Consider the following 10,287-nt stretch of genomic DNA (forward strand, 5'->3'; position numbering starts at 1 on the left):
GGAGTCAACAATTACTGAGTTAAATGTCATTAACTAAGGTAAAAAACAAAACAAAAACCCAAAACGTAATTGCGTAAGTGCAGTCATCCCAGTACTGAACAGATACCCTTTGATGTCATCATTCCTTGAAGCTTATTGGATATCATGACTTACCAACGTTAAATGGCCATGAGATATGTTAATATCCCCTTTTTCTGTGTTCAGAGCTTACCAAAGCAATAGCAAACCTTGCAAAACCATGACAGAAACCACACATATATGCGACATGGATTCGGGTTCTTAACTCTGATAAAACTCCGGGTGGATCCAGTGAAATTATTGCACCTGCTCCAGAAGGGAATTATGCGGGGAGAAAAAAAGAGTCAGTGTGTGAAATTGGATATTTTGAAGCGGCAGAGGGGAGGAAGAATCTCCCCAGTGCGCGCCTCTGGGTACCCTCCTACCACCGACATCAAAAGAAGCGAGCCGGTCAGTCAGATATAACGCTTGATGAACAGAACACAGACCGAAGATGACAAGAGAGAAGTTTACAAGGAGGTTTTACACGACATAAGAGATTTTATTCACCACCAGCGACAGCACAGTCTCCCTCTCGTCCCAGCGTGTCCAAGCACTGACTGTCGGACCGATGCGTTTTACGCATATCCTTTTCAGGTATGTCGATTCGGTCTCTCGGTAGGTTTCCAAGCCTTCGTGTTGTACAAATACTGACATTCAAGTCAAAGGAATACTGTTTAGCCTTCTCTAAATTATCACGGTCCCACGTGAACCTGAAAGGCGCAATAACCTCTGACGACATCCCCTCAGCTGATAAGTTCAACATCATTTCCCTTGAAGAAGTTTAATTTTAATATTACAGTATAATGTAGAGTTTGGGGCATCATCTTACAGTGTCTATTTTTTTTTTATTTGACTTTGAATTTATATCAGCCACCGATTACTATCTCGGCCATTGCGGATGTTTTAGATATTCAGTTTTATTTTTCAATTTTCTTTCTGTTGTGAATTTGACGGCCCATTAACACAGAAGTTATTTATCTTCACAGGTTGTGGTCACGCGTGCGTGTGCGCGCTTGCATTCGTTCGTTTAGGGAGGCAAGTGGGGGGCTAGGAGGTCTGCCACCAGACGCTGAAACGACATTAAATCACTGGGCCATAGAGCTTTCAGAAACTGACCGAGTAAGCTGGAGTGTGAGGGATAGCTCCTCACTTGGTGCGCGAGTAAATCTCCACTTTATCAGGGTCCGGCAGGCAGGCGCCTCCACGCAAGAATGAAATGTTCAAGTCGGTGCCTTCCGCGTAAAGTGTAGTCCACGGATAAAGGGATTCTCCTCTCACTGCAGGACTAAATTGACTCGCGAGTCCGAAGGAGAGTCAGACTGGGCGACACAAAGACAGTCAGAGAGGTTGATATGGTGCTATAAAGTACGACTACATCCTCATCCCCTCTTTACAGGCGTGCAGCAGAAATAAAATTGGACCTGGACGGGGATGGGAAGGTAGGCATTTTGCTTTCATTTTCACTAACACTGAAATGTAGCAGTAAATTGGCAGAGATGAATGTTGCTGCTGTGATGAGCCAAATAAATTCAGCTTGAACGATCAAAGACTTGTGGAATACTTCTCCCCTGACCTGAACAGTAACAATTTTCCTGCAGGGCACAGGAAACCTGAAGCCTATAGAGAGTGATCACATAACTGCCAGGCAGTATTGTGGTGTTAGCAAGTCTCTGAAGGCGGTGTGAAAGTGAGGACATTTATATTTGCAGGAGAACATTAGAAAACATATTGCCGGCAGCTTTTCAGCATACATTTTTGCAGACTGTTAGAATTAGTTTCACCAGAAGGTAGTTGAAATTGTCTGTGCTCTGCTGACTCACAGAGGATGGAACCTGCAGCCCTGACGGCACTGATGCACTACTCGTTGAGCCATGTAGAACCACACCTGTCTCCGTAATGCAGTGGTGAGGCAGGTCTGGTGCCAGAGGGACTTTTCTTCCACGTATGGACCTCGCAGTGGGGAGCAGAGACACCCCCCCAAAGTGTTCTGTCAGCATCTGCAGGGAAACGCCAATCCGAGCAGCAGCAGCAGCATCGGCATGAGCTATCGAGCCAGCTATCGCTTCTGAAATGCAACACCAACTCCAATAGTGCTGAGATAGCTCAAGAGAAAAGGCACAATGCGCTGTGCTACTGTAAATGCACGTGTGCTTAAAATGCATGCACATGTCAGCTACAGAGTGGTCACAACTCAAGAGTCTACTTTAAGCAGTTTCCCCCTACACAGTGATGCATATTACTGATATTAATTGGTCTGCAGTTGTTATATGAGGGCATTCCCCTGCAGACATTTGACTAAACATGTCTCAAGCTGGAATTCTGCTGACTTGAACAGCCCATTCAGTAACAAGGCTAATTATATACTTGAATTAAAAATTAATAGTGTTAAGGTCACTCAGAGAGTCAGTTTGTATGCTGCATCCTTATAACTGGCTGCGTTTGTTTAAATGTTCTGTGTGCAGTCATCTTGTCAGTGCAGTCTTGTTAAAACTGAGCTTATTTGCTACTTTTTAATCAGCAAGTGCTTCTGGTTTTCTCTTTTTGTATCAGTGCAAACACGGATGCATGTGCAGGCAGACCCTGTCTTCGAGTTATGGAAGCATTTCCTTTGTAAATGCATCGTTCAGAGTGTGAGCTCTTCAAACACACCCAGCTTGTGATGCATTTAATCGCAATCCACAGTGTAGATGAATAGTCTGCAGAAAAACAGAGCGAGAGAAAAAGAAGATCAAGGTCACAGCCTCACTTGCTCAAGAATTTGGTTTGAACGCAAGCTGGATGTTGTTGGTGCTTTTCTGGGAATTATCACACACTCGCACACACATTACTTCAAGGATGGCAGCTCATTCGGCTTCATTTACAATCAATAGTCTGGTGGCTTTGAAATGCTATTTCATAAAGCTGCTTTGAAATGAAAAAATTAAGTTTTTTTTGAAGTGATTATTTCCTCCGCTGAGATTATTTGTGAAGAAGGCTGAGTCACTTAACTGTTACTGGAAGCTGCACTTGTACAGGCCAACAGACTTTCTTCTTGTGCTATTTTCAACCAACCTTCTCATCGCTTATACTACGCTTGTAGACGGGAAAACCTAAAAGGAGGTGATCTGGTTATCTGACCTTGTTACATATTCCTCTTATATCAACTTTTTTTTAAACATTGCCTTACAGCATAATCATTTATTGATGTCCATTTTTAGACAATGAGAGCATGTGTGCTTTCTGTGTACAAGCCAGAGGCAGAACATCATTGTAAGTGTGTGCATGCATGTGTATATTTGTATGTGTTTGTGTATATAAGCGCTGTGGCTGGTGTGTGTGTGTGTGTGTGTTTGTGAGCCAAAGCTGCTGGTACAGAATACTGCACCATGCAAATCTGGTTGAGGAGAACAAAGATGTTCTACAAACACTGTTTGTTTGAATCAGGACGATCCCAGCATCCAGAACCCGAGAGAACAGTGGCTCATTCACACAACATCAAGAGAAGGGACCCAGAGCAGGGACCAGCTAAGGTCTTTTTATAAAGGTTGTGTATCCCTAGAGAATAACAAGGAGAGGAAAAGTGAGGAATAGAAAAGCCTTCGTCCATTATGTGCTGTTCATAATAAAAGGGATTTGTAGCCAGTTTCTCTTCGAAGACATGCCTGGAAAAACACTAGAATCCTTCTTATAGGTAAACAAAACTTCCCTGGTAAAATGATAATCATTTAAACCTCTTTACATATTACCAAACATGTTGCGTTTTAATATGTTTAATTTTAATTTTAATATGTTAATATGTTTGCAAATACACAATAGTCCCAAAAGTATTCACTCATTTGCAGATGTACTTGAGTGACATCCCATTCTTAGTCCATTGGGTTTAATATATTGGGCCAAGTTTTGCAGTTATAATAGCTTCGACTCTTCTGGAAAGACTTTCCACAAGGTTGTGGAGTGTGCTCATAGGAATTTGTTATCATTCACTCAGACTGACATTTGCGAGGTCAGACACTGATGTTGGATGAGAAGGCCTGGCTTGCAGTCTCCTCCCTAATTCATCTCAAAGGTGGTCTGTTGGGTTGAGGTCAGGACTCTGTGCAGGCCAGGCAAGTTCTTCTACACCAAATTAACTCCTTCTTGTCTTTATCTCGATTTGTGCACTGGCACACAGTCATGTTGGAACAGGAAGGGGCCATCCCAGAACTGTTCCCACAAACTTGGGAGCATGAAATTGTCGCTGGAGGATTAAGAGTTCCTTTCACTGGAAGTTAAGGGGCTGAGCCCAACCTCTTAAAAAGAAACCCACACCATAATGCCCCCTCCACCAAACTTTACACTTGGCACAATGGAATTAGACAAGCACCGTTTTCATGGCAACTGCCAAACCCAGACTCATCCATCAGATTGCCAGACGGAGAAGCGTAATTCGTCACTCCAGAGAAAACTTCCCCACTGTTCCGAGTCCAGTGGCAGCGTGCCATGGGAACCCATTCCATGAAGTTCTATACGCACTGTTCTTCAGCTAACCTGAAGGAGGTCTGCCACCAGTTGGTGACCTCACACACACTATGCGCCTCAGCATCTGCTGACCCTGCTCTGTGATTTTTACATACCCTACTGCTTCATGACTGAATTGCTGTCTTGACCAATAACTTCTACTTTGTTTAAATAACACTAACTGTGGAATATTTAGTGGCTTTATATTATTTAGAATATTTCGATATTTCAGGAATGGATTTGATGCACATGTGGCATCCTACAAGAGTTAACAGAGTACCACACTGGAATTAACTGAGCTCCTGAGAGCAACTCATCCTTTCAAAAATGTTTGTAGAATCAGTCTGCAACGCTTGGTGCCTGATTTTATGCACCATGGAAGTCACTGGATGGGTGAGTGAACACTTTTGGCAATATAGTGTTTTATTTCAGCTCAGAAACTAAAGTAGCTTTGCTTGATTGAGAGTTCAGAATAAGCCTTACTGATGTTATACTGAGCTTTACTGCAGCCCCTATGTTCATCTGCCTGAAACAAGCTGTTTTAGCTCCTCTCTGTTTGGGAAAATTGTCTTTGGCTAGATGCCCCTTGTAAACAGAAGGTGGATGGAGCTGCTGTGGTCACAGAAGGAATATCCCTTTTTGAACCAGCCCTCATTTCTTTGCCTTTTCCTTCATTTTTCAAGAAGCTCCACTTTCTGGTAGTTTTTTTAAAAAGTGGTCTTCAGCAACAGTTTTCACCAGGCTTTCTGACGGTCTTTCACATTGGTTGTTTTGTGAAAGACCTTCAGTTATTTTTTGTTGGTCTGTTAAGCCATTTAACACTGATCTATTAATCATCCAATCATATATAATGCTCCTAACTCAAGGGATGAACAAGTGTTGTATGAACACATCAACATTCAGCAAAGAATCAACTTCATATTTGATCTTAAGGCACTTTGTTACACATCATTTGTTGACAGTCTCTTTACGTGAAAAATGTCTAAGTTAAAACAGTTTTGATGGGCACAAAGTTGTGTTTTTGTCCAAGCAAAGTAAGAAAAAATCCAGCAAAAACCAGACACAGGACTTGAGAGTTACACCTAGACCTTCAATTGATCCATGTGAGGGACCAAGCAGCCAAGGCATAGAGGACACAGAAAAACTTTTCTTCAAAATGGGTTTTCTATATTTTAACCCTCGAAAACAGTTCAAAAAGACAAAATTCTAAAATATAATTAGTGGGCCCATAAAAGAGGTCAACTAAATATAACTCTGCAAAAAGTAATTTCCAGAAACTTAAACAAACAAAGTGGGCAACTTAGCTCACAAACTGACCTAATTACAAAGACACAAGAGGGTAGCTTTTATAGTGGTTCGGCCAAACCCTATTACACACAATAGGGGGGAAACAAAAATAAATACTAATACTAACTAAGCACAGAATAACAGAAGTAAACCTAAAACACCCCTGTTTCTGATAAGCACATGGTTGGTCCTGCTGAGCAGGCATTTTGTTCTTAAAGTCCTCAGCCACACCTTTTGCCCAGACAGGAAACAGCCACCATCCCAAACCAGGTAACTCAAAGAAAGAGAAACATAATTAATATAACAGAAAACATTTTTAGAAAAACCACACAATGCTACTATCCGTGCGCTTCATAATATCAGTGTTAGGTTCAAGTAAAATGGTGAATTATATTAGTGAAGCAACTGCAAACCAAACTAATAAAGTGAACGAATGGACTCGTTTTACCTATGTGTGGCTGATGTCATCACAATCCATCTACTGTTCAGTAAAGCCTCATTAGAAATAGTCGCAGTGGAAGGGTGGCTTCCAACAAGCCGTTCTTAATGAAGGGAAATAGGAAGAAAAGGCTGAGGTATGTCAAACAATACAAGAACTGGGCTGTAAATCAGTGGGAACAGGTCTGATGGAGTAATGAATCCAAATGTAAGATTTCTGATTTGTCAGCTGTCTGTAAACATCGTGGATGCTCTGTCAGGGTTTGGGGCTGTAATGCCAGCCAGTGGTGTTGGAGATCTTGTCAAAACCAGTGGCATTATGAAGAGAGAACAGTGCCATCAGATTTTAATCCACCATGTAATACCATCTGGAAAGCAACTGATTGGCAACAGTTTCATTTTTCAGCATGACAATGATCCCAAATGTACTGCTAGTGCAGTAAAAGCATATCTGGATAGAAAAACACAGAATGGAACACTATCAGTCATGGATGTTTGCATGTTTGAATAAATTGCTGCGCGTTCTCCTCATTTTTCCTAGCAAGATAAAAAGAAATGAGGGTTGGTTCTATACTTTTTTTTTTTTTTTTTTACATATGAAAGGAAAAGCAGAATAGTACCACTTTGTATGTACATGGTGTGATATCTTATGAAAACATCACACGTCTCATATTTCTTTTTTCTTTTACCTTTGGCTGTGCTGTGTCATATTCGGAGTGGTTTTCAGTGTGTTTTTTTTTTCTCTTTTAAGTCAAAGCCTAGATAAGCAAAGGGTGGTTGAAGAGCCAGTCTACATTCTCAAGGTCCTCACGCATACAGACACAGTTGTACATGTACACAGGCATGTTACACATGCACATAAGGGAATCTGTGCTACACTGTGGACTCAGTGATGATGACCTTTGCTGATGTGATATTAAACAGACTGGGTAATTGACATTTTTAATCTGATATCTGTATCAGAATTTTTTCAGCTATGCCCTGACTTTTTTTTCTTGTCATAAGCAAGTTTATACAGCAATTTTGTTAATGAGCATAAACCGTCTATTGAGCAGGGGCAAGAAAGGGGCACTAGCATTATGTAAATTAGGATATCGAGTATGCAGATTTTCCTCGTACCATTTCCTCATGATCTTCCGGCAAGGATTCTGTCTCCCTATCAGAGAGTGATCAGAATAGCCAGACCATTGTTAGCGCTGGCACAATACAGCATTGTAGAGCCTCCTTTTGTGTGAATCGTTCAATAGTGTAGGATCTTTTCCAATGGCGAGGTTTTGGTGAAGGGATAGACGACGCTCTGCGCGATCATTGTTCTGTTTATGGAGAATAAATGGCACTTATTACCTATAATCAATATTTCACCTACAATTCCAAATAACTGCACTCTGTGTCTGCAGGATTTTTGTCTGGCAAAGTCATTTCAGTAGTGCCAGAACCCATTGTTGCTGCCGTAATGAAAGGCAATTCACGTAAATGATTAAATGTAGAATCAGGGTGGCTTCTTTCTCACCAAAGCCAAGTTGCCTTGGGCAGTTTCCAGTAGTATGTCAACCATTAGTAGTCACCGTTTTTGTCATATGTCTTATTAATGCCCTGCAGTCTTGATTAGAAAAGGAGCTGGTGCCCAGTAATGCCATACATACTTGTAGGCAGTCAGATATTCATGAAAACACACTTAAAAAGGATTGTTCTCAAGTGTTAATGGAAGCCATTTCTGTCTTCCTAAAAAAATATCTGTGCAATTATATTTGACATTGTTACCTCTAAAACTTTCAAACTTCAAAACCTCTACCTCCCTCAAAATATTCAGAGTCCCAGTTGCATGGTATTCTACTTTTCTTCTTACGTGCTTTTTTATTCAGAATAGAAAAAAAGGTTAAATGAATTGAATTCTGCCCCTGGCTTTCTATTACTTTCTTTGCTTGCTTCGTCCTTCAGCTCCTTTCATGTGTCCTCTGAGTTCATCTCCCTGAAGTTTTGAATCTAGGTTGGACCCATTTTCATACGCGGAACTAGGCGAGGGAAAGATAATCGTGTAATTGCCAAACCATAGTGCATCACCAAAGCAGGAGCCTGGTGTAACCGGTGAGGCTGATGTAAGCATCTTTGAAAGGGTTAGGAGACCGGAGATTTAACCTGACAGGAAACACAGCACATCAGAAATTTAGAAGAAATGTCATTGAAAAAAGGCTTCCCTTGATTATTTTTTGTTGTTTTGCCTGCTGACGCAGATATGAGGACATATCTGTGAAACCGTGACATTTTCAGACCTTTGTTTGTGTTACACGCCGCTTAGAGTTTGCTCAGGTTTGACCTTTTAATGCCTGTTACATGGCAGACTCCCAGAGAGAGAAGAGCAGAAAATGATCGAGAATATCTGGAGCTTGGGGGTAGTTTGGGAATTGATTGCATGCTTTCTGCCTTTCTGATGACAAACCACTTACCCATGAGACCAATACATGGAATAAATATTTGGTTTGCTGGCATGCATGTGTAATTCTTCCCCCTCAGTCACACCCAACAGATTAAATTTCTTTTCACTGTGCAATGCACAGCTAAAGTAGTGATTACGTTTATTCCGAATGACGTGCGCCAATTCTACCACGGGGCGTCTATATAAGGACACCTCGCACAGATCTTTCTCTGTGGGCCCATGGCACTAGCAGTCATTAACCTTCTAGTCAGGCAATTTGGGGCAGAGGAGTGTTTCTCTTCCAGCAAGCTGGATGTGACTTGTAGACAGGAAGGCCAACATCTTCTTTACAAGGTGAAAAGGGACATTTTTATTGGCCGTTTGATAAATTTGGTGTCCGCGGTGTGGCACATCGTCCTTGTGCCTCTGTTTCTTGCTCTCATTTGCACTCCATTAGTATTTTCCTTCATTCTATTGCTCCCATTCATTTTCCCCTCAGGTCACCGCTTTATTCTCTGGTCCCACCGCTCTCTATCGCCCTCCTCCTCTCATTTTCTCCCATCTGCTCCTTATGTCGCTCACACAGAATGGATTGTAACTGACTTTATCCCCACCCCCTACCCCACCCCCCCCCCCACCCCGCCCCTTCCCTCAAATTTTCTTCCCCTGTGTCTCCTAGTCTTCATCTCCACAGTGGATCAGCTGTTGCTGGCCAGAGCTGAAGGTGACTTGCTGGCTGGGCCAACGGCTGCAACACAGGACATGGGTCCTGCCTCTCCTCCCCGCTCGTGTCTTGTGTTGCAGCCAGTGGAGCTGCCTGTCTGCCCACTGATGACGCGTGAGCTCCAGGAGTGGACGGATCTTATCAGCCGTGGACCTGCCGACACAGCTCCCCATCTTACCGCTAGCTTGAGCCTAATCACTGTCATTCTGTGTAGTTATCCCATATCTAAATATGTTCTCTCCCACAGTTTAAAGCAAATAAACTACTTCAGCAGAAATGTTCCTCGTTGTGTTTGTCATGATAACAGTGGAGTGTTTTTTGCATCATAATGGGATGTCTCACCAAGCGTACAGCTGCAGTCCATTGAGAACAGCTCCCTGTTAACATTTGCACTGTGACATCGGAAGCAGAGCTAGAGCCATCAAGATTATTATACTTTTCAAACTATAAACACGAGGCAAGCCAAATAGCTTTTTATTAATCTGTGTCTCGCATCAAATGAAGCAGCACTTCTGGCATTTCCAGGGAAGAAATGTTATTATGAAGCAGTAGCTCTTGACAAGGTCAACAGTGGTGCTCCTCTATGCGAGACGGGCAGATGCTGTGGAGGCACGCACAGGGTGTCTGAGCCCCTTTAAATGCATCCTCTGTTCCCCACATGTAAATGAACAGTATAGCTGAAAATTAGATAGAGCAGAGACGACTCCAGAAGTGAGAGATAAAGAAGCAAAGGCAGCAGGAAAAGGACAGACATGCTGTACAGTGCCTCCTGCTACCAGATATATCCACTCACCTTGTGCTGTCACTCAGACTTGGTCAGCGTGTGTGTGTGTTTGTGGGAGACAGAAAAATAGAGAGATAGTGGGGTGAAAGGAAGTGTTTGTGCACA

General features: G+C 42.3%; 1 long non-coding RNA gene across 1 annotated transcript; it reads left to right on the forward strand.

The window, feature by feature from the left end:
* The first annotated feature begins 205 nt into the window (after positions 1-205).
* LOC113015124 (uncharacterized) lies at positions 206-9,675 on the forward strand. Its single transcript, XR_003271058.1, has 2 exons — positions 206-1,499; positions 9,354-9,675. It is a non-coding gene; the product is annotated as an uncharacterized LOC113015124 (long non-coding RNA).
* Positions 9,676-10,287: the final 612 nt, after the last annotated feature.

This window comes from Astatotilapia calliptera, chromosome 22 (genome assembly GCF_900246225.1).
Source record: "Astatotilapia calliptera chromosome 22, fAstCal1.2, whole genome shotgun sequence".
Lineage (NCBI taxonomy): Eukaryota > Metazoa > Chordata > Actinopteri > Cichliformes > Cichlidae > Astatotilapia > Astatotilapia calliptera.